We start from the raw sequence: 24,581 nt of genomic DNA on the forward strand, positions 1-24,581 counted from the left end.
TGGCCGCCACTGCAGGCGCACTGCACTGATTCGAAGCCAGGAGCCAGGTGCCTCTCCTGGTCTCCCATGCGGGTATAGGGCCCAAGCACTTGGGCCATCCTCCACTGCACTCCCAGGCCACAGCAGAGAACTGGCCTGGAAGAGGAGCGACGGGACAGAATCCGGCACCCCGACCAGGACTAGAACCCGGTGTGCCGCAGGTGGAGGATTAGCCTAGTGAGCCAAAGCACCGGCCAGAGAGGGATAGCTAACCAGGAAAATAAATATCTCAAAAGACTTGGGGGATGGCATTGTGGCTTATCGGGTAACCCTCTTGCCTGCATTGCCACCATCCCATGTGGTCATTAGTTCATATCCCCACTGCTCCATTTCAGATCCAGCTCCCTGCTAATGGCCTAGGAAAGCAGTGAAAGATGGTCCAAGTGTTTAGGTCCCTGCACACACACGGAAGAAAGAAGCTCCTGGCCCTACCCTGGCCATTGCAGCCATCTGGGGGAATGAACAAGCAGATGGAAGATTCTCTCTTTGTCTTTGGACTTTCAAAATAGCTGAATCAATTAAAAGAGAAAAAAAAAGACTTATACCCTAATGTTCACAGCAGCTTTATTTATAATCTAAAACCTGGACATGGTCCAAATGTCTATCACCAAGAGAATGGATAAGCAAACCACGGTACTTGTCAAATGGAATACTACTCACCAACAAAAAGGAATAAATGACAGGTACACACGACATTATCGGTGGTCTGCTTTTCTTTTTTTGTTTTAAAGATTTATTTATTTATTTATTTGAAAGTCAGAGTTACACAGAGAGAGGAGAAGCAGAGAAAGAGAGAGAGAGAGAGAGAGGTCTTCCATCCGCTGGTTCACTCCCCAACAGGCTGCAACAACTGGAGCTGTTCTGATCCAAAGCCAGGAGCCAGGAGCTTCTTCCGGGTCTCCCACGTAGGTGCAGGGGCCATCTTCTACTGCTTTCCCAGGCCATAGCAGAGAGCTGGATTGGAAGTGAAGCAGCCAGGTCTCGAACTGGCGCCCATATGGGATGCTGGTGCTTCAGGCCAGGGCTTTAATCCACTGTGCCACAGCGCTGGCCCCATGTTTTTCAAAAACATTTTTCCTGAGTAAAAGAAGCTTTGCACAAAAGAATACTTTCTGTTAGAACTCATTTGTAGGAAGGCTTAGAACAGGCAAAGCTAATCTATGGTGGGGAGAAAAATCGGAACAGTGGCGACCCCTGACTGGGAAGAGGCGTGAGGGAAACTTCTAGGAGGTGTGGGAATGTTCCATATCTTGACAGGGACATGGATTCCACAGGGGGTGCGCGTCTCAAAACGCTGAGTGCTGCACGCAAGATCTCTACATTTCACTGTATGTCATTTTTTCAAAGATGTATTTATTTATTTGAAAGAGTAACAGAGAGAGAGACAGAGAGAGATCTTCCATCACTCTCCAAAGGACTACAATGACTGGGGCTGGGCCACAATGAAGCCAGGAGCCCAAAGCACCATCCAGATCCTTGACACCACCGGCAGGGGCCCAAGCCCCCAAGCCATCCTCCACTGCTTTCCCAGGCATGTTAGCAGGGAGCTGACTTGGAAGTGGAGCAGCCGGGATTCGAACAGGCACCCATAAAGGATTTCAGCACTGCAGATGGCGGCTTAATCCACTGCACCACAATGCCAGCCACTGAAAAAGCCTTTCAACTGTTTATCTTTTAGAACTGTTTCAGATTCACAGCAAAATTTGGAAGAAGGTACAGAGATGTCTCATACGCCCCCTCCCCCGTTGTCAACAGCCCCCTCTGGATATATATATATATAGATAGATAGATAGATAGATAGATAGATGATCCTACATTGACACATCATTGTTACCCCAAATCCATCGATCACATCAGGGCTCATTAATGGTGCTGTCCCTGAATTGGGACTCACGGACCCACCACAGTGGAATCCTGCAGAGTCGTTCCACTGCCCTGCAAATCCTCCCTTCTCTGCCTATACAACCTTCCCTCTCCCTTAACCCCTGGCCACCACTGGTCTTTTACTTAAGTCTCCATAGTTTGGCTTTTCCAGCATATCCAAGAGTTGAATCAGTCAATATGTAGCCTTCCCAAACTGATTTCTTTCATTCACTAATATGCGCTACCTTCCCTCCACGTCTTTTCATGACTCGAGAGCGCATTTCTGTTTAGAGCTGAATAATATTCCAGTCTCTGGGTGTACCACAGTTTATCCTGTCTCCTACAGAAGATGAATTAGAAACAGAAACTGTTATTTTGACTGTGGTGGCCATATATGAATCAACCTATCAACAAAACTATAAAACTTGATGCACACATGTGCACTCACACACACACATGAGTTCAAACAAAACTGGGGAAACCCGAGCGAGATCAGTGGCTTGTATCACTGCGAACATCTTGGCTGCGATAGTGTACTGTAGTTTTGCAAATAGTTACCACTCGGGAGAACTGGATAAACCACACAAGGAAGCTCTGTTTCTTACAGCTCTGTATGAATCCTCAATATCTCAACAAAAATTTTCTGTTAAAAAGGATGATAAGAACACTGTATATTTAATGATATTCATACTGAAATGTGTAATAGTGTAATAGTAAACTGTTCTTTAATTAGAAATGCATTTTTAAGAAGATGATTTATGGTTGGTTACAGGGATATTTAGGCGGCTAGACATGAGATAAGGCACATACAATAAAATCATTTATAGAATTTAGGTGCTGCGTATTTACGGTACTATTCTTTCACCTTCTTGGTATGTTTACAATTTTTCGTAAAACGTTGGGGGCAGGGAAGGTGGAGCTGACTGGTTTTGACACAGTTGCTCACTGAGGCATAGAGACCTGTCAGTCCTGCCTGGCTGCCTTCCCTCTCCTGTGACCGGGTTCAGGATTGCAAGTTTAGCCACTGCAGCAGCGCACACATCGCATCCCCACTGGAGCAAGGAGTAAGGGCAAGGGTTGGTCTGCTTCTGCCATCCCTTTGTCAGGACACAAAAAGCTTTCCCAGAAATCTCCCAGCAGGGCTCTGCTCAGCTCTCGCTGTCCTGAATGGTCTAACACAGCCAACCGTGCCTGCCAGAGAGGTTGGGAAGGATTAATTAGCTGTGCCATGGTGAACCTGCCTCCGCTTTTGGTTGTTTAGCAAAGCCAACGCTAAGCAGGCATGTGGCAGTGTGGGTGTCTACCACACCCACTCCCGATCACACTGATGGCGCAAAATCGGCAGGTGTGGACCCCTGTCTGTGATTCTAGCCTGTGGCTTCCTCCGCACTTCCACATTAGCTGGGAAGTACTAAGTTCCTCCCAAAATATGTGATTTCAAAAGTGCCTGATGAAGACTTTACATAGCTGTCGATACAATGTGTCGTACGATTTAAGACTTCTAGTGGTATTGTGAGTCAGACAGTTGAACACCGAATTTAACCTGGCAAAAACAACAGTAATATCCCAGGAAATGAGATGCCTTGAATTGCCTCTTGTTTGAGTTGATATTTGTAGAGTACGTTAAAAAACATCAGACCTGGGCTGGCATCATAGCACAGCAGGAGAAGCCGCTGCCTGCAACACCGGCATCCTATGTGGACACCGGTTTGAGTCCTGGCTGCTCTACTTCCTGATCCAGCTCCCTGCCAACGGCCTGGGAAAAGCAGTGGAGGATGGATCAAGTGTTTGGGCCCCTGCACCACCTGAATGAAGCTCCTGGTTCTTGGGTTCAGGCTGGCTCAGCCCTGGCAGCTGTGGCCATGTAGGGAGTGAACCAGCGGATGAAAGAGTTCTCTTTCTCTGCCTCTCCCTCGGTCTGTAGTGTCTTTCAAATAAGTCTTTACCACATCAGATCTAAACGTTCATTCTCTATGTATGCAAATAATCCAAAGACTCTGAAGACGCCACTGAGTACACTCCACACACTGAGTGTAGCAACCTGCTGGAAGGTGAGGGGAGCGCCCTCGGTCCTGGGACGCGGCAGCCACTCACGGGTCTGCTGGCTTAGCGCAGGCGGCTGTTTTATGGACTTGGTGAGCTACCTGCTCCGCGTGTCTACACTCTCCCTCCTCCACCACAGCTAATTTGTCACTTGACAAAATCCTTGTACTTTTTTTTTGAAAGTTATTTTATTTATTTGAAAGAGAGAGAGATACAGAGAGGGAGAGAGAGAGAGAGAGGGCTCTTTCTATTGGCTGGTTCACATCCCAAGTGGCCACAACAGCTGAAGCTGGGCCAGGTCAAACAAAGCCAGGAGCCTGGAACTCCATCAAGGTCTCCAGTGTGGGCAGGGCCCCAAGCACTCAGGCCATCCTCTGCTGCTTTCCCAGGTACATTAGCAGGGAGCTGGATCAGAAAAAGAGCAGCCAGGACTTGAACTGGCACCTACAGGACATGGGCTTAGCAGGCAGTAGCTTGACCTGCTGTTTCACAACGCTGGCCCCTTTTCTCAACTTTAAACCATCTTTGAGGGACACTAAAAGATATTATTTCTGAATTTCCCAAAACAAAGAAATTATTCTTTGGTCATTCCACCTTGCCTCTCTCTCCTTGGCTTCTGTGACTTCTCAGTCCTACTTTGCTCTGTTTCTCTTCCCCCAGCTCCTGCCTCCTCAACACTAAAATTATTCAACACTCAAATTCAGTTTCTGTCTAGGCCACTTTCTCAGTGGCCATGGGCAGGTCGTTAACATCTCTAAACCTTCCGTTCCTTATCTTAGTGGAGCCACCGCTGTGGTTTAGTGGGCTAAGCTGCTGCCTGTGGCTCCTGCATCTCACGTGGGCTCCTCTTCTGATCCAGCTCTATTAATGCACCTAGGAAGGCAGTGGAAGATGGTCCAAGTGCTTGGGCCCCTGCACCCATGTGGGAGACCCAGAAGAAGCTCCTGGCTCCTGGCTACAGATCGGCCCAGCTCCGAACATTGTGGCCATTTAGGGAGTGAATCAGTGGATGGAAGACCTATCTGTCCCTCCTTTTCTCTCTCTGTAACTCAAATAAATAAATAAATAAAATTCAAATAAATAAAATATTAAAAAAAAGACACTAGTGATACCCAACAGGACTGATGTGAAGTCAATGATATATACAAAAGCACCATGGCTCTGGGCCTCCCATGGTCAAACCTCTTTTTTTTTTTTTTTAAGATTTATTTATTTATTTGAAAGGCAGAGTTACAGAGAGGCAGAGGCAGAGGCAGAGAGAGAGAGAGAGAGAGAGAGGTCTTCCATCCACTGGTTCATTCCCCAGATGGCTGCAATGGCTAGAGCTGCACAGATCTGAATGAAGCCAAGAGTCAGGAGCTTCTTCCGGGTCTCCCACACGGGTGCAGGGACCCAAGGACTTGGGCCATCTTCTACTGCTTTCCCAGGCCACAGCAGAGAGCTGGATCGGAAGTGGAGCAGCCAGGACTCGAACCAGTGCCCATATGGGATGCCAGCACCGCAGGCAGTGGCTTTACCTGCTACTCCACGGCGCCAGCCTCCATGGTCATGTTTTGTAGACGCTAACTCATTGCCTCTATTAAACAGATGTCACTCTTCTTGTCATTTAAATGCTAATGAAAATTCAGTGTTGCCCATTTTTTGAAAATATAGTACATTAATATACTGATTACTGAACCAGTCTGAAGGGTCTCTGGGCCCGCTTTCTTTCTAATGAGAGGAAATGGATATTGGAAGGCCCCAGCGCCCTTTCGGGGGATAAAGGATTTTGAAACATGGCTGTTTCTCCCATCTTGGTGGGTACACGGCCAACAACCTTGTCACTGGATCACAGGGGAGGTTTTGACAAGTGAGGAACAGGCTGTTGTCCTAGGCAGAGAAACGCTCTCCGTAAATCTGCCATCTGACTTCCCAAACACCTCGTCAGCAGCAGGTCACCATTCCTACATAGAAACCACCACAAATCACAGAAGGGCACGACGGCCCTCACTACCACCCTAATCCCATTCTCCTGATGTGACCACTGCTGTTTTTTTTTTTTTTTAAAGACTAATGTTATTTATTTGAAAGGCAGAGTTACAGAGAGAGAGAGAGATTAAGATCTTTCATCAGCTGGTTTGTTCCCCAGATGGCTGCACGGGCCAGGGTTGGACCAATCCAAAGCCAGGAGCCAGGAGCTTTCTCTGGGTCTCCCATGTGGGTGTGGGGGCCCAAGTACCTGGGCCATCTTTCACTGCTTTCCCAGGCCCATTAGCAGGGAGCTGGATTGGAAGTGGAGCAGCCAGGACTTGAATTGACACCCATATCGGATACCAGTGTCACAGGCAATGGCTTTACTTACTATGCCATAACACTGGTCACATTTTTCTGTTTTAAAATGTTTTATTTTTCTGTATTTGAAAGGCAGAGAGAAACAGACACACAGACAGATCTTCCATTCACTGGCTCACTCTCCAAATGCCTGTAACAGCCAGGGCTGGGCTAGGCTGAACCCAGAAGCTCAGAACTTAATCCAGGTCTTCCACGTGAGTGTCTGGGGCCCAGCCACTGGAGCCATACCTGCTTCTTCCCAGGGTGCACACCAGCAGGAAGCTGGAATTTGAAGCCAGGCACTCTCGTATAGGATACAGAAGTCCCAAGAAGCTACATAGCCACTGTACCAAACGCCTGCCCCCAGTGACACATTTCTATGTCATTTTATCGTGGGTACAAAGTACACACAGTATGAATAAAATGTCATTTGCTCAGCCACTCTCATTTTTCTAGAATTTTAGAATGTGTTTAAAATTTTCTTTCTTTTTTTTTAGTCCTTTTTAAACTTTTATTTAATAAATATAAATTTCCAAAGTACAGCTCTTGGATTACAGTGGCTTTTTCCCCCCATAACCTCCCTCCCTCCTGCAACCATCCCATCTCCCGCTTCCTCTCCCATCCCATTCATGTCAAGATTAATTTTCAATTATCTTTATATACAGAAGATCAATTTAGTATATACTAAGTAAAGATTTCAATAGTTTGCTTCCACACAGAAACACAAAGTAGAAAGTACTGTTTGAGTACTAGTTATACCATTAATTCACATAGTATAACACATTAAGGATAGAGATCCTACATGGGGAGTAAGTGCACAGTGACTCCTGCTGTTGATTTAACAATTGACACTCTTGTTTATGGCGTCAGTAATCACCTGAGGCTCTTATCACGAGTTGCCAAGGCTATGGAAGCCTTTTGAGTTTGCCAACTCTGATCTTATTTAGACAAGGTCACAATCAAAGTGGACGTTCTCTCTCCCTTCAGAGAAAGCTACCTCCTTCTTTGATGGCCCGTTCTTTCTGCTGGGATCTCACTCACAGAGATCTTTCATTTAGGTCTTTTTGTTTTGTTTGTTTTTTGCCACAGTGTCTTGGCTTTCCATGCCTGAAATACTCTCAAGGGCTTTTTAGCCGGATCCGAATGCCTTAAGGGCTGATTCTGAGGCCAGAGTGCTGTTTAGGATATCTACCATTCTATGAGTCTGCTGTGTATCCTGCTTCCCACGTTGGATCGTTCTCTCCTTTTTAATTATAAGCAATACGTACCCATAAGATATACCTGTTTCTTTGTGCTAATGTTTCTGGCTTTATCAACAGTATTTTGTTAAGTTTTGCCACCCAGTTCATTCCTTTTAATTTAATTTTTATATATTTGAAAGACAGAGCTACAGAGAGAGGCAGTGACAGAGAGAGAGAGGCCTATCCATCTGCCGGTTCACTCCCTAAGTGGCCACAACAGCCAGAGCTGAGCTGACCTGAAGCCAGGAGCCAGGAGCTTCTTCCAGGTCTCCCATGTGGGTGCAGGGACCCAAGCACTTAGGCCATCTTCTACTGCTTTCCCAGGCCACCAGCAGAGAGCTGGATCAGAAGAGGAGCAGCCAGGACTAGAACCAGCGCCCATATGGGATGCCAGCACTTCAGATCGGGGCTTCAACCTGCTGCACCACAGTGCCGGCCCCCTAGTTCCTTTCTTTTAAACATCCTTTAGACCAAGTATTATCTTCAAATTCATTCCACAAGTGAATCTGAGCACCTACTGTGTGCCAGATAGGACCTGAGCTCACAATGGGGGAATAATGGTGAGAAAAGAAAAAGAGCACCTGCCTTCATGGGGGAGATGGACAGTTACAGGTAGAGTGAAGGTAATGTTCCGACTGTGGTACGTGCTAACGGGTGGAGTCCACGGGTGCCATGAGAAACAGACAGGGGACGTCTTCCTCCACCTTGCGTTGCTATAAGAGAACCCCACAGAAGGAGCGATTTATAAAGAAATGTTTTCCCTGCAGTTCTGGATGCTGGGAAGTGCAGTATCAAGGTGCCCGGGTCTGGTGAGGGGCTTCCTGCAAGGTGACGATCTGCCGGAGGGTGTCACATAACCAGAGAGCTGGCTTCCATTCCAAGGTCTCTCCCACAATTAGGGCCTTAATCTGCTTCTGAGAGAGTGACCCCATGATCTGATCACCCCGTCAACGCCCCACTTCCCGACATGCGTACGGAGGCAGCTGAGTTTCAGCACGTGGGCTGCAGGGACATTCAGACCCCCGCAGGAGAGCTGACGTCACTAAAGCATCCCCGAGGAAGTGAAGACTGAGCGGCGGGCAGTGAGCAAAGAGCGGAGGGCTGGCTCAGGAGCTGGTGGGCAAATACAGCTTCTGTACTCGCAGTGGGCCAATCCCACGTGTGTGCTCCACCGTCTCTACCAGGGTCCCAACAGGATCCATCCAGCTGTGTAGGGCTAACTTACCCATCAGCACCCCCCACCCCCCAACACCATCTCCACCACCAGCTAAACTCCATCACCTTCCCTCTCACTTCCCTCTTCTCTCTCAGTCTGCTCCCTGGAATCACCTCCCTAATAAGCCACCAATTCCCCGGGGGAACCCAGAACGAACACACCGCCCCCTAGGCCACCCAAATAAATAGAAACCTATGCAAGCGCTATGCTTCCTACACAACCGCAGCTCCAAACCAGCTCTGCCTTCCCCTCCATTCTGCACAGAATTTCTCAAGAGGAGGGAGAGGGGGGAGCAAAGATGGTATCTGAGACTGAGACTTGCACAGCTAGAAAGGCAGCGGTGCCAACCCCTGAGCTTGAGAATGCCGGAAGAGAAGCTGATTAGGGTACAGATCCCAAGTGTGCTAATTCCCTGCAGAGAGAGCCTAGCACTGTGTGTCTCTCTTTAATCATCAACTACTTATTGCTTGGTTAAACTGTGGTCGGGATTGGTTATTTAGTTTGTAGGGTCCAGTGCAAAATGCAAATGCAGGGCTCTTTTTCTGAAGTCAAGATTCAATATGATGACCACAGAGCCCTAAACCAAGGAGGGGACTCTTCTTCCAAAGACAGCCCTGTGCAATGCACAGGTTGCATGTCATGAGGTCAGCCCTGGCTATGGCTCTGGGAAGACAAAGAACAGGTTAAATCTTCACCTTTACAGAGCTCATTCGCTATGGGGGCTGGAGGATGGAAACAAAGGGTTACAAGAATTACCCTTATCTTCAAGGGATGCATGCTCAAATATTTGCAGATGAAATAAAATTTGTCTCTGTTTTGCCTTGAAACAATCTGGGGGCCCAGGCCTGTAGCACACCTGCAAGGCCTACAACCATATCAGAGTGCCTGAGTTCGAGTCCTGGCTCCCCTTCTGATCCAGCTTCCTGGCAACTTAGGTCCCCAACGTTGGACATGGACATGGACATGGACATGGACTTTGGGACTGGTGGGAGACCCATCTTACAGGGTCACTGGGACCTGGGTGTCATGGACACTGTGTAGGTACACACTGGTCACTGGAAAGACCTGGACTGGGGAGACTAGACCTTCATCTTCTCTCACTTTGGGAGCAACACTGAGTTCTTGTGCTAGCCGGCTTAGCAGCAATGCAAAATATGGCACAGGTGGCTCGAGCACCATCCGTGAATTCGCACAGTTCTGGAGCCAGAAGTCCAAGATGCAGGTGCGAGCAGGTGCGGGTTCCCTGAGGCCCCTCTCCTTAGCTTGCAGATGGCCTGGCCTTTTCTCCCTGTGTGCCCATCCCCAGAGTCTCTTCCTCTTCTTCTAAGAACAACATTGTTGTTCTGAATTAGGGCTCCGCCCTGTGACCTCATTTAACCTTCTTTGTGTCTTCCTTACAGCCTTGTCTCCTGGTACAGTCACAGCGAGGGGTCAGGGCTTCCAAATACGAACTTGGGAAGGGTGAGATTCAGGCCCCCTGAGCTTTGACATCTTCATTGTAAAGTTTATTGGGCACTAAATATAGGGCCTATATAGGGCCTAAATATAGTGACCTATGTCACTGACCAGGTGGTGAGGGATGGCAGGAAAACCCGTGCCGCAGGGCCCCGAGAGGCTGAGAGGCAACCGCTACGGCCCTTTGATTTCTCCCGCCCAGGTGGTTTTTACAGGGATCAAAAGAGAAAATGCATTTGAGAGTGCGTTGAGATTAGAAAGCACCATAAACAGTGAGCCGTTATTATTACCGCCGCTCCTGCCCAGGGAATGGCACCTCAGCTAAGTCATGCAGCCTTTCATTTTGTCACTAAATGCCACTTCCTTGGTCTAAGCTCACTTAGACTGCTTGCTGCTAAATCAGTCACGCTTTGGCTTGGCTATGAGTGACAGAAAGCTCCGAATTAACAAGACAGACAAATCGAAGAAGGAACGAGCAATCCGCTCCAAGAAGTCTCCTGGGACTGGTGCTGCCGGCCCGACGTGGATGCAATCACATTCGCAGACTCGGGATGCAAGAGGGGACGTGGAAGAAGAAGGAAGAAAGAGGGTGCGACCACACAAACTTTGCTTGGCTGGACACAGCTGCTGGGACACACTTGGCCACAACGGAACTCAGCAAATAGACTCTCTACTCCAGGTGGTCACAGGCTCCGCTAAGATTTTTATTACTAGGAGACTCAGGGAAAGCAAATATTGCTGGAAACTAGGCATCTTTGTCTCATCACATGCTCTTGGGGTTCTCTGAACTTAGGCAGCCACGTGATCCCATCAACAAGAAGAGGTTGAAGGAGCTGAGACAGAGAGGAGGAAATACTCGGATGGGTGCAGTGTTGTATTAAACATGGATTTTAACCCCTTCTATCGGAATCCACAGTTGGCAAGCCTCACTGCAGCTGAGAAACCTGGGCATCTAACTATGAAAATATTCCTACGACAGAATCCAGAAGGCGACGTGGGAGGCGCGGACTCTGTTCTGCCGGAAGCCTCCCAAGTCCGTTCTGCCCTGGATGAGGTCAGGGCATCTGGTGTTTTCCAGTTAGTCCCCAGAGGGTTGTAATTTATGGAGATGACGGAGTGATGACACAGAAAGGCTAGGCCTTCGAAAGAAGAGTTTCATTACTCACCTGTCCTGAGAGAAGGGGCACCCATGCCACAGGAGCCACACCCGGCGCTTGTCAGGAGGCAGACGGGGAAGCGGAGGCCAGCACCTTCACTGTGGGCAAGAAAAGGCAAGGCAGCGTACCACATCGTTGGGTAGTTTGCTTGCTTGTTTGTTTCTTTTTTTTTTTTTTTTTTTGACAGGCAGAGTGGACAGTGAGAGAGAGAGACAGAGAGAAAGGTCTTTCTTTTCCATTGGTTCACCCTCCAATGGCTGCTGTGGCCGGTGCGCTGTGGCTGGCGCACCGCGCTGATCCGAAGGCAGGAGCCAGGTGCTTCTCCTGGTCTCCCATGCGGGTGCAGGGCCCAAGCACTTGGGCCATCCTCCACTGCACTCCTGGGCTACAGCAGAGAGCTGGTCTGGAAGAGGGGCAACTGGGACAGAATCCGGCGCCCCGACTGGGACTAGAACCCGGTGTGCTGGCGCCACAGGCAGAGGATTAGCCTAGTGAGCCACGGCGCTAGCCAGGTAGTTTATTTATTTAATTTTATTTGCTTAGGAGGCAGAGAGAGATCGAGAGAGCGAGCGAGAGCGAGCGTGCTCCTAACCACTGGTCCACTCCCCAAATGCCTGCAATGGCTGAGGCTGAGCCAGGCCAAAGCTAGGAGCCAGCAACTCCATCCAGATCTCCCATGTGACTTTCCTCCAAGCACTGGCGCCATCATGACTGCTTCCCACAGTGCCCACTGGCACAAAGCTGGACTTGAACCCGGACACTCTGACATAGGACCTGGCCGTTCTAAGGAACCCCTTAATAGCTGCCCCGAACACCTGCCTCTTGCTGTTGTCTTAAAAGGTTTATTTACTAATTTGGAAGACAGAGGGACAGAGACAGAGACATCTTCCACTTGCTGGCTCACTCCCCCAAATGCTCGCAACCACCAAAGCCAGAAGCCAGGAACTCAGTCTAGGTCTCCCGTGTGGGTGGCAGGAGCCCAGTCACTCGAGCCATCATCCACCACCTCCCAGAGTGCATATAGCAGGAAGCTGGACTCAATTGTTGGAGCTGGGTATTGAACCCAGGTACTCTGATATGGGATGTGAGTGTCTTTAACCACCAGGCTAAATGACCGTCTCAGGTGAGAGAGTTGAAATAATTCTGGCAGACTCTGAGCTGAACAGGTGGTCTTTTCCTGCCTGGCTGGGCCCTGGCCCTGAGGTGATCTAATAGGGGGGATGTCCCGGCTTGCGTAAGAGCTGGGTAATGCTGGGGCTGGGGCCACAGACTCAGGGTCGATTGGTTCCCATAGGCAAGGTGTGCTCCTAGACAAGTTGTCATTAGCCGTGGGAGTTAGTGAACTGCAGACAGGCCGTCTGGCTCTGGGTCTGGAAAGCCCCCCACACAGTCAAAACACCATAAAAGAAAACCATGATTAATGCAGGCAGAGCTGGAGCACATGGGATTTCCATCAGCAGGAGCGGTGCTTTGCCACACACCCGCCAAGGTCAGCAGTGCCGTCCAGGCAGGCAGACAACCTGTTCGGCTCGCAGAGAACAGGGCTGGAGCCAGGCCTGAGCCGAGCCCTGCTTGGAGCCCTGAGGCTCGGGGAAAAAGAAGTACCATCACCGAAGCCTGCTGTCTGCATGTGCAGAACAGGTGCAGAACTTGGGAGACCTGGCAAGGCCACGTGTGTCCACCTAGCATCGAGGCACTCACACGCGTTAGGGAACCCGGCTGGGCGGGTCAAGCCGGCTGGTCTGGGACTGTCCGGGAACATCCTGGAACCTCACGGAGAGAGGCACCCGGAAACTCCGAGCGGAGGCCGCTTCCGTCCTCACGGCACGGCTGGACTGTGGTGACTGGACTGCCGGCCGGAGGCCCCGCACCGTGCGCTTCAAGGACCTCATCTATTCCCCGGCTGCCCTGCTATCTGCCCTGTTTCATCACGCCGAAAAAGAAGAAACAATCTCTTGGCTTGGAAATAAACCACGATTTGTGAGATCCTGTTTGTCTGTGCCCTGATTTTACCCATGCAAACAATCGTCATGCCTGCAAGCACTGATCCAGAAGTCCACGAAGAATGGGTCACTCCCTGCAGCACCCGCCCCTGGCCCGAGACACGGCTGGGTGAGCGGACAGAGGTCCCTCTGTGCCGATACCACAGCGCCAGCGGGAACCAGGGTGGCAATGGCCATGGGAAGGGCTCCCGTGCCTCCCCGTGTGAGTGGTGCTGTGCTCTGGCTTTCTGGGCATTTTCCCACTGAATCTGCGGAACAATCGCATGGGGCAGCAGCTATTATGACCCCATTTTACAGATGAGGAAACTGAGACTCGGAAACTGCAATGCTGGTACATGGCAGAAGCAGGACTCTAATTTTTATTTTTAAAGAATAATATTGTCATTTTCTGTCTCTCCTTCTCTTTAAATTTATTTGAAAGACAGAGTCAGAGAGAGAGAGAGAGAGATGTCTTTCATTCGTTGGTTCATTCCCCAAATGGCTGCAATGGCCAGCGCTGGGCCAGACTGAAGCCGGATCTCCTGTGTGGGTCAGGGGCCCAAGCACTTGAGCCGTCTTCCACTGCTTTCCCAGGAGCATTAGCAGGGAGCTGGATCAGAAGTGGAGCGGCTGGGACTCCAACAGGCACCCATAGGGGATGCGGGCAGCGCAGGCAGCAGCTTAACCCGTTATGCTGGCCCCCTGCCCACGATGTTTAGTCCAACTACTGATGAAAAGTGAACACTAGGGGCTGCTTTGTGGTGCCGTGGGTTAAGCCGCTGCTTGTAACGATGCTGGCATCCTGCATCCGAGAGCCAGTCCATGTCCTGGCTGCCCTGCTCTGATCCAGCCCCTTGCCAGTGCATCTGGGAAGGCGTGAAAGACGGCGCAAGCAATCGGGCTCCTGCCCCCTACAAAGTAGACCCAGAAGGAGTCCAGGCTCCTGGCGCCAGCCCAGCCCCAGCCTTGAGGCTATTTGGGGAGTGAACCAGAGGATGGAAGATCAATATCTCTCTCTCTCCCTCTCTCTCTCTATAGCTCTGCCTTTCAAATAAACAAAATAAAACTTTTTTTAAGGATTAAAGAGAGAGAGAGAGGAGAGTTACAATTAGTAATGCCGCCATGACTGGAGCATAGTTGGTGTATTCATGATCTATCATGGCCTAAGAAATGACTTCATGACACAGTAGCATAAAAAGGAATAAAAGCCACCGGCCACGTCTCCCGGTTTCTGTGTGTCAGGAAGTCGGAACACAGCAGCAGGGATCTTAGATGTCAGCTCCACAGTGACCGGCCCTAAATCAGAAGGCAAAGTCATCTGAAGGGCCGGTCAGTCCCAAGTCTCTGGCTGGGGGATGTTGGGCAGCACATGCCCACGTGGTCTCTCCATGCAGCATGGGCTCCCTCACAAAGGGTCAAAGGGCAAGCAGGGAGGGAGGAGAGAGGGAGGGAGAGAAAGAGAGAGAGAGACCAGCCAGCTGGACTCTAATCTTGTCACTGCCTGGCCTCAGAAGTCAGTGCATCACATCTGCTGTGCTCCATTGGTCAGGGAAGGTGCCACTCAGATACAAGGGAAGGAGGAACCTCCCCAGAAAGTGGCAGTCTCCTTGTCGGAGGAGCATGCGCGGGGGACTGAGTAGGTAGGTGTGGCTATCGATGGAAAATGTGATCTGCCACAGATGGTACCCAACTAACCCGTACCGGGTTAACCTGTGAGTCCCACATACCTGCTCGCAAAGAAGTGATAACCTGGCCAACAAGTCGGAGCAGACTCAGAGGGGCCCCCAGGACCACCCCTTGCAGAGCGTCTCAGCTGTTTGCTCATTACCAGTGGTCTGCGGAGGTGGCTGGCTAGGTCATGGGACTGTGAGGACAGCGAGTAGGCCCTTGTCCCCCCTGGGTCCCCGTGGGCACTCGGCAGGCTCCCCCTCCCTGCTGGGGTCACCCGTCCAGGGCCCGGGAGCGTGCACTGGGAGAAGTGCTGAACTGCAGCCAAGCCGACTGGGTTTCAAGTTCCAGTTTGGCTCCCCACCAGCCGTGTGATCACAGACAAGGAAACTAATCTCTCCAAGCTTCTGTTTCCTCTTATAAAATAGGATGATTGACCTAGCCAAGAAAAATCAGCCAGAAACTGGTGTACAAGGCAAACGGATCACCATGTGAGCTTTCGGGATCTTACCGGAGCACGGTCCAGCCCATGGCCCACCCACGGATTAGCTCCTAATTCTCCAGGAGATGCACTTTTATCTGCTTTGCTATTTACCTTCGAGGAAGACCCGCATTCTCTGCAGGGAAATGTTGACTGGTAGCTTTGCCAGGGTAGTGAAGATGGCTCCAAAGGTTACAGTTTTATTGCAGTCACTGGCGTGAACCAGTTTTGTCTGTGCTTAGGAAACCTACCCCTGCCTGCCCACGTGCACCTGCTCGCCAGTCTCCTCCGGCGCCATCAGGGATCTCTACAGGACTGACACACGTTTGTTCTATGTTCACATAACCATCAGGTGCTGTACCAACGCCCTGTGTACCACGGGCAGAAAAAGAGAACTAGTGTGAAGGCTGCTCACCGGACAAAGGCACCTGAAGAGGTCCAGGGAGACTTTCTAGACGGAGCCTTTGGGGGCGGAGGGGCAGATGTGTTCAGAAGAGGGGCCAAGCGACGGGAACCAATGGAGCGACACAGAAAGCCACGGTCTGGAAAGGGTAATAAATAATGCTTTGGAACCAGCCGCATGAAAGACCACGGATAACCTCACAGCTTCCCAAGTTGTAAAGCATCCAGATGAAAGCCAGCGGGTGTTACATATTTAAGTCATACACGTTACTTTCTTGCTCTTTTGTTGCTTGGCTTTCCCGACCCAGAGGAAGTAGAAATATGGTGCCTGCAGTTCACAGCGAAGCTTCGCGCGCCTCTGCACGAGCCTCCGTGGGTGGCCTTTCACGGGTTGTGTCTGGATAGGAAATGAAATAGTGCTCTTGGTCATAAAGGCTTTCTTTTTTTCCTGTGCTCCGCGGAGTGGCCGAGGGAAGGCCTGTGTGAACGCAGGAAGGGTTCTGATGACAGCCGGACTCGGAGCAGGTATGAAACAGAAGGCCTCTGTGGGCTTTGGGACGCAGGAACTTTTAGTTCTACAAATTAAAGAATGGCCGAGGCTGAGAGTAGGGATCAGCCAAGCCCACCCACCGTGGAAGGTCCTGGTGCAGGGAGCCTCGCCTGAAGGCGGATTCACCTCTCTTTTTTCCACCCTTCTTTATTTATTTATTTGAAAGGCAGAGGCGGGGAGGGGGGAAGGGGAGAATCTTCCATCCACTGGTTCACTCCCCGCATCGCTGCAATGGCCAGAGCTGCACTAATCCAAAGCCAGAGTCAGGAGTTTCTTACAGGTCTCCCATGAGGGTGCAAGGGCCCAAGGACTTGGACTACCTTCTACTGCTTTCCCAGGTCAAAGCAGAGAGCTTGGACCACAGTGGAGCAGCCGGGACTGCAACCGGTGCCCACATGGGATGCCAGCCCTGCAGGCAGCGGTTTTACCCACTAAGCCATAGTGCCAGCTCCTCCACCCTCCTTATCAACACTGTTCCCATCAGACTTGGTCAGCTCTAGGTAAATGTGCTATTTGTACTATTTTCAGCATACAGCCCAGTAGCATTAAGTGCATTCCTATTTTTGTGCAACCATGACCACCATCGATGTCCAGGACTTTTTACATCTTGCGAAACTAAAACTCTGCGCCCATGAGACAGCAGCTCCCTGGTGCCCCACGTCCTGTGGCTCTGCTCCTTGATTCTCTGAATTTGACTGTTTTAGATAACCACATGATGTACAATCATGCAACGTTTGTCCTTCTGTGTCTGGCTGATTCCACCCAGCATAACGCCCTCAAGGTTCAACTGTGCTGTAGCATGTGTCAGAATTGCCTTCCTTTCTAAGGCTAACAACCATAATGTGTATACGCCACACTCTGTTTATCCAGTCTCTCATTGCTTGGTTGCCTCCACCCTCTGGCCACTGTGCACAGTGCTGCTATGAACGCGGGTACACAGAAATTGCTGTGCGAGTTTTACGTGCCTGACCACAGGCATTGCCCAGGATACCAGCACACGGTCAAGACTCCCCAGTCTTCTAAGAGACTCTTTTTTTTTTTTTTTTTGACAGGCAGAGTGGACAGTGAGAGAGAGAGACAGAGAGAAAGGTCTTCCTTTGCCTTTGGTTCACCCTCCAATGGCCGCCGCAGCCGGCGCACTGTGGCCGACGTACCGCGCTGATCCGATGGCAGGAGCCAGGTACTTATCCTGGTCTCCCATAGGGTGCAGAGCCCAAGGACTTGGGCCATCCTCCACTACCACTCCCTGGCCACAGCAGAGAGCTGGCCTGGAAGAGGGGCAACCGGGACAGAATCCGGCACCCCGACCGGGACTAGAACCCGGTGTGCCGGCGCCGCAAGGCAGAGGATTAGCCTAGTGAGCCGCGGTGCTGGCTTCTAAGAGACTCTCGAAAACATTTCTGTCCAATCCTAATCCAGTTTCCACGCGTGTTCATGAAGAGCAAAGTTCTAGCTGTGATGAGCGTCTCAATACAGCATTTCTCTTTATGTCAGCTCCAACAGGCATGGTCAGAAATTCCTGGGTGGGTGGGGGTCAGGGATAACTGTTACAGCCCTGCGGGCCCATCTTCCAACTTCCCACACTCCTTGGTGGTATCAGACTCAGCCCCTGACCGCACGAGCAATGCCAGGCGGTGTAGCAAGAGCAGTTGATTATTTTTCTTGGGAACTTGAAACAATCATCTGATAGCAAGAGTCTCAACAGAAGCTTCTTACAGCCTCTGCCCTGTGGTTTTGGTTCCTGCTTTTAATCATGAGCTGCCCCGCATAACTGAAACACCCCTTTTTGGTTCACGCGTGTGAGTCAATTTCTATGGCTTTCTATCAAAGAACCTCCAGTGACAGACTCTTCAAAGGCTGATGCTTGCATTTCGCCAAGACATATAGGAAGACCATAAAACTCATTCGTTGTGAAAATGATCTATTTTATTACGGTCCATTTCTCTCCGCGCATCCTCACAGATGTTTTTTAAAAACACGTTGCAGCCAAAAGAAAATCTGTTCTGTTTCTCTCTGTATCTCCATGACCCTGGCCTTGCGTCTGCCTGTCTCCGTCTTGGAGGAGCAGGGGGAGGCGAAAGGACGATTGAGGAGGGAAGCGAGAGAGCTGAATGTTTACAGAGTGGACTGTTCAATCATATAAAAATATGGCAACTTCCAAAAGGCTGCCTGTTCTGTGCTCCCAGGAACACACGCCTTTGTATGAGAGTGTGTTTCTCATCCTGTGTTTTGTTTAACTGTCTTCAGCTTCTGGCATAGCCTCAAAGTCAAAATTCACTTGGGTTGCAAAGTTATTCCCATCAGAGCGAGAATAATTGCGCCTGCCTTTTCCAAGATTTTGCTTTTGTGTTTTCTTAAATGAGAGAACGTCTCCAGAGTCAGAATGTGTCCAAGTTCTCTGAAAACGTCTCTCCTTGCAGGCCGGGCTCTGTGAATCTGTCTTCTAAGAGGCCGCTGTTGGATGCTGCTCCACAAAGCCGCTCAAATGTGGTGTTGCTCTCTTTCTTCTAAGCCACATCAAAGGGCACAGATTGCTTCCTTTCTGAGAACAAAACTCTTTAATGACAAGAAAGAACAAGACACTGAGCAGCCAGCTACCCCGTCAGGAAAGACACCGGCAATGCTAACTCTGACAGATGATCCACTTCTGCAATCTCATGTCACCGCTGAAATCTAAGCTCGATGTCCTAGCAAAAATGTCTTTGAAATGCAATTGGAGCAGGTGTTGTGAAGCGGCGGGTGAGGCCACTGTGGGGATGCCCACATCCCGTGTTGGAGTGCCTGGTTCGAGCCCCAGCTCCTCGGTTTCTGACCCAGCTCCCTGCTAATGCATCTGGGAAGGCAGCAGAGGAAGGCCCAAGTGCTTGGGCCCCTGCTACCCACGCAGGAGACCTGGGTGGAGTTCCTGGCTCCTGGCTTTGGCTGCTGCAGGTATCTGGGGAGTCAACTACTGGATGGAAGATCTTTCTCATTCTCTGTCACTCTGCCTTTCAAATAAATGAATCTTTAAAAAAAAAAAAACAACAATGAAATCATGTTTTCTTCTCTAAAAACACTTCATGGTCCTAGATTATAACGAAACCTCAGGGACTGGCATTGTGGCACAGTGGGTAAAGTCACCACCTGCAATGCCAGCGTCCCATATGGGCGCTGGTTCGTGTCCCTGCTGTTCCACTTCTGATTCAGCTCCTTATTAACAGCTTGAGAAAAGTGGCAGAAAATGGCCCACGTGTTTGGGCCCCTGCCACCCACGCAGGAGACCTGGATGAAGCTCCTGGCTTCAGCTTCGCTTAGTACTGGTCGTTGTGGCCATCTGGGGAGTGAACCAGCAGATGGAAGACCTCTCTCTGTCCGTCCTTCTCTCTGTAATTCTAACTTTTTTTTTTTTTTTTTTTTTTTTTTTTTTTTTTTTTTTTTTTTTTGACAGGCAGAGTGGACAGTGAGAGAGAGAGACAGAGAGAAAGGTCTTCCTTTGCCGTTGGTTCACCCTCCAATGGCCGCCACTGCAGCCGGCGCACCGCGCTGATCCTGGCAGGAGCCAGGAGCCAGGTGCTTTTCCTGGTCTCCCATGGGGTGCAGGGCCCAAGCACCTGGGCCATCCTCCACTGCACTCCCTGGCCATAGCAGAGAGCTGGCCTGGAAGAGGGGCAACCGGGACAGAATCCGGCGCCCCAACCGGGACTAGAACCCGGTGTGCCGGCGCCGCAAGGTGGAGGATTAGCCTATTGAGCCACGGCGCCGGCTCTGTAATTCTAACTTTTAAACAAATAAATATTTTTAATCCTCAAGCAGTCTAGTGATACTTATCCAATATCTACCTTAAAATATTTAGCAACATTACAAGTAGATGTCAAAACGAGATAACAAAATTATAAATGTATGGCAAAAGCACAGGTGTTCCTGTGCTTTGTTTGTAGGACCTCATCCTGCAGATATTCATGTATGTGCACAAAATTATAAATGAAGATGATTTGTTGTAGCATCATTTTCTCAGGGTGACGTCCACAAATGCCATCACAGTCTATCCTTCCAGTGGATGACTTGCAGCTGTTAAAAGGAGGGTGTTCTTATTTCCTGATACAGAAGGGTCTCTGAGACAAATTTTTTTTAAGATCAGGGAACCACATAACCTGAACAGTGTGTCTGCAGTGGTTCCTGGCTCTGGATGCACCCTGCAATCACCCAGGGAAATTAGTTATTTTAAAAAGATGTATTCATTTATTTGAAAGACAGAATCAGTGAGAGAGAGAAGGAGAGAGGAAGAGAGAGACAGAGAGAGATCTTCCATCTGCTGGTTCACTCCCCAAAGGACCACAATGGCCAGCACTGGGACGGGCTGGAGCCAGGAGTTTCTTCCGAGCCTCCCATGTGGGTGCAGAGGCCCAGGGACTTGGGCATCTTCTACTGTTTTTCCAAGTGCATTAGCAGGGAGCTGGATTGGAAGTGGAGCAGCCAGGACTAGAATTTACACCCATATGAGATGCTGGCACTGCACACAGCGGCTTAACCCACTGTGCATGGGGCTGGCCCCAGGAAATTAATTTTTTTTAAATTCATTTGAGAGGGGGAGAGGAAGAGAGGAAGAGAGATAGATAGAGAGAGAGAGACATACACAGAGAGCCACACACAGAGAGCTCCCTCCACTGGTTCATTCCCCAAATACCCTCAACAGATGGGGCTTGGCCAAGGCCAAAGCCAAAGCAGGCAGCCAGGAACTCAGTCCAGTTCTCTTGTGTGGGTGGCAGGAGCCCAACTACTTGAGTGAACACTGCTGTCTCCCAGCTCAGCATTAGCAGAAAGTTGGGATCTGGAGCTTGAGCCAGGTATGGAACTCAGGGACTCTGATGTGGGACCAGGTATTAACCTCCAGGTTCCCATCTGGGGAAATTAAAAAAACACTGACAGCTGGACCCCTTTACCCAGAGACTAATTTATATTTTCTAGAAACTTCCTGAAGTGATCTGAATGCGCAGCCAACGGTAAGAAAAGCTGGTGTACGGTATGCTTCCATTTGCCCAAAAAACAAAACAAAACAAAACAAAACAAAACAAAACAGTCCACTCACTTTTGTAAGCTGAGACTATGTGTGGAAGGGTGTCCAAGCAAACAGAACCAGAGGCTGTGTTGTGATGGGGATTGGATTTAACTTTTCATTTTTATACCATTTCAACCACTTGGATTTTGTGTCTTACAAACATATTACCTATTCAAAACCACATATGTGAGCTACAAGTTTAGAAAGGATCTTCACAAATGCTACTTTGAAAAGAGCAAGGGAAAACTCTTCAGCAGGGGCCGGTGCTGTGGTGTAGTGGGTAAAGCTGCCACCTGCAGTGCCGGCATTCCATATGGGCACTGGTTCGAGTTACTGCAGCTCCACTTCTGATCCAGCTCTCTACTGTAGCCTGGGAAAGCAGATGGCCCAAGTCCTTGGGCCCCTACACTCACGTGGGAGACACAGAAGAAGTTCCTGGCTATTGGCTTCGGATCAGCATAGCTCTGGCTGTTGCAGCCAATTGGGGAGTGAACCAGCAGATAGAAGACCTCTCTCTCTCTGCCTCTTCTTTTCTCTCTGTGTAACTCTGCCTTTCAAATAAATAAATTAATTTTAAATGCTATTTTAAAAAAGCTCTTCAGCAAAATCATCTCCTTCTCCCCCTTCACTTCCACCCTCAGGGGCCAATGTTGCAGTACAAGGAGAGACAGCTGTGCAAATGGGTCCAATACCAGTTTCCAGGCACATCTGTGCTTTCCACTGAGCCTAGGAATGCAGCTTGTCATGCTGACTACGGGTAAGGAAAGAAAGACAATACTTTATGTCACCTGTTTCCCATCCACCCACCCACCCATCCAAGCATCCATGCATCCTTGCAATACTTGAATAAAATGTTTGCTGAACACAGTCACAGTGTCCCTGCTCAGTCACGATGGGGAGAGAGAAATTTTAACCCATAACAATAATAATCCAAAGTGACAAAGGCTACCATAGAGATGTGTACAGGATATTTTGTTTTCTTAAATAGTTAGGATCCCCTGCACCACGATGATGTGGAAGTGAAAAACTCATGGGTCAGGAAATTCAACCTCGACGATACCTTGTGTTTTCTTCCTTGGGACAGGTACATGAGGGTGGACACCTATAGGAAGCGTCATGCCAATAAGGGGCAAGGAGCACAGGGTATTACTTCTGGCTCAACATCTCTCCCCAGCTAATCTGTTACACTTGTTCTCATGCTGACAGCATCTCCATGTTCATAAATATGAATTAGATTACATTTATCATTGCTCCAACACAATTTCCTCTTCTCTTTTTTTTTCATAATCTCAAATTCAGGTACTTGATCCGCAATGTGTTCTCAACAATTCACTTCAATTTAGCAAGCATCTAGCTGAATCTCCTGTTTCCCCACCCAAGTCACCGTGCTGAGTACTGGCACACGAAACAAAAGGAGGCGGGGCCTTGTGGCAGGGGAGTGTGCCAGGCAGTGACTCAGAACTCTGGGTTGGCCGTGCCATGGTACGTGCCCATGCTGCACAGCCTCCTACTACGCCAAGGTCATCTCGGGGAGCTGCAAGCGTGTGGGCTAGAGGTTGGCATGGGATCAGCCGAGGTGCTGCTGGAATCTGGACTTGAGGAATGGAATGTGCAGTTTCACAAGGAAGGGAAAAGCGTGCTACATGGAAATACATGTGAGGATGCACCAACAATGACCACCAGTGTCACACATGGGGACAGTAGGAGACTAACCCAGCTGTAGGTTGGGGTCAGTTTGTGATTGTGAACTGAATTCCCCTGCAGTGAGAAGTCAGCGGTCCTTGTGGCCAGGGGCCCGACATCGCAGACACGTTCTTGAGAGAAGAGGAGCAGTGTGTAGCCGTGAGGCCCAGGGAAGCGAGATTCAAAGCTGGACAACCAGGTAAGGACCATTGTGATGAGGACCTGAGCCAGCCACAGACAAGGGAAGGAAGGGAGAGAGAATTCGCTGTGTGGGGAAGAACTGTGAGGGCGGGGTGCTCACGCAGGGTGTGGAGCTTTGGTGACCACCAAGACGACAAAGCTGCACAAAGTTCGGAGCCCCTTCCCCCGCCTGCCCCCGGTCTGGCCTCAAGGACTCTGGGCCCACAGACCTGCGACGGACGAATTGGCCCCCTGTGTCGCGTGTGCCAAGTCTGGTTCTTCCAGCGTGGCCACTATGAAGAAAGTGGTTCAGCAGCTCTGACTGGTGGCCGGCCTCCACGGAGTGAAGCTTCTCCAGGCAGCTGCAGACTTGAACTTGAAGCAGCTCTGTCTGCAGAATGCTCCACACGACCCACTGGAGTACCTTCAACCACAAAGCCCTTCAGACCCCGGGAAGGCTGCTCCTTTCTGTAGTCAAAGGAATCTTTCAGAGGGCTCCCGAACCGCTTCTCATTAACCGGTGAATATGCATTCATTCATTCATTCATTCAAGAGAGAGAGCTAAATTTGAAGCCTGTACAAACGCTTCCCTTAACACATGTGCCAGGATAGTCAAATTTCTACTTTTGTCAGTCCTGACATCTACTCTCTGAATTTTCATGAATTTCTATTTCACAAGGGTAATTATTTTATATACATTGGCAGCAGCATACAATAAAAAATTTTCAAAAAAAAAAAAAAAAGATGACAGACCTGGGGCAGGCATTGTGGCATAGTGAGTTAAGTCACCACATCCCATGCAGAGTGCTGGTTTGAGTCCCAACTGCTCTCTCTCTTTCAGGATTTATTTATTTAAAAGGCGGGGGGGGGGGGGGGGCGCGGTGGTGTCTTCCATTAGCTGGTTTACTTCCCAAATGGCTGCAACAGCCAGGGTTAGGCCAGGCTGAAACCAGGAATCTGGACTCCATCTGGGTTTCCCATGTGGGTGGCAGAGGCCCAGGGACTTCGGCCATCCTCTGCTGCCTTCCCAGGTGCGTTAGCAGGGAGCTGGATCAGAACTGGAGCCACTTGGGGCCGGCGCTGTGGATTGTAGGCTAAGCCTCCACCTCCAGTGCTGGCATCCCATATGAGCACCGGTTCATGTCCTGGCTGCTCCTCTTCCAATCCAGCTCTGCTTGTGGCCTGGGAAGGCAGTGGAGGATGGCCCAAGTGTTTGGGGCCCTACTTCCCTGTGGGAGACCCAGGGGAGGCTCCTGGCTCCAGATCAGCTCAGCTC

At 49.9% G+C, this 24,581-nt stretch overlaps 1 long non-coding RNA gene and 1 pseudogene across 1 annotated transcript; one reads left to right on the forward strand and one right to left on the reverse strand.

Annotated features, from left to right (window-relative positions):
* Positions 1–734: 734 nt before the first annotated feature.
* Positions 735–15,674, reverse strand: LOC138844158 (uncharacterized). The gene is made up of 3 exons (XR_011379698.1): positions 15,570–15,674; positions 11,334–11,422; positions 735–1,130 (listed from the first exon to the last, which is right to left on the reverse strand). It is a non-coding gene; the product is annotated as an uncharacterized lncRNA (long non-coding RNA).
* A 7,737-nt stretch (positions 15,675–23,411) lies between these two features.
* LOC108177177 (guanine nucleotide-binding protein G(I)/G(S)/G(O) subunit gamma-5 pseudogene) lies at positions 23,412–24,040 on the forward strand (annotated as a pseudogene).
* The last annotated feature ends 541 nt before the right edge of the window (positions 24,041–24,581 follow it).

The sequence above is a fragment of the Oryctolagus cuniculus genome, chromosome 10 (assembly GCF_964237555.1).
Source record: "Oryctolagus cuniculus chromosome 10, mOryCun1.1, whole genome shotgun sequence".
Classification (NCBI taxonomy): Eukaryota; Metazoa; Chordata; class Mammalia; order Lagomorpha; family Leporidae; genus Oryctolagus; species Oryctolagus cuniculus.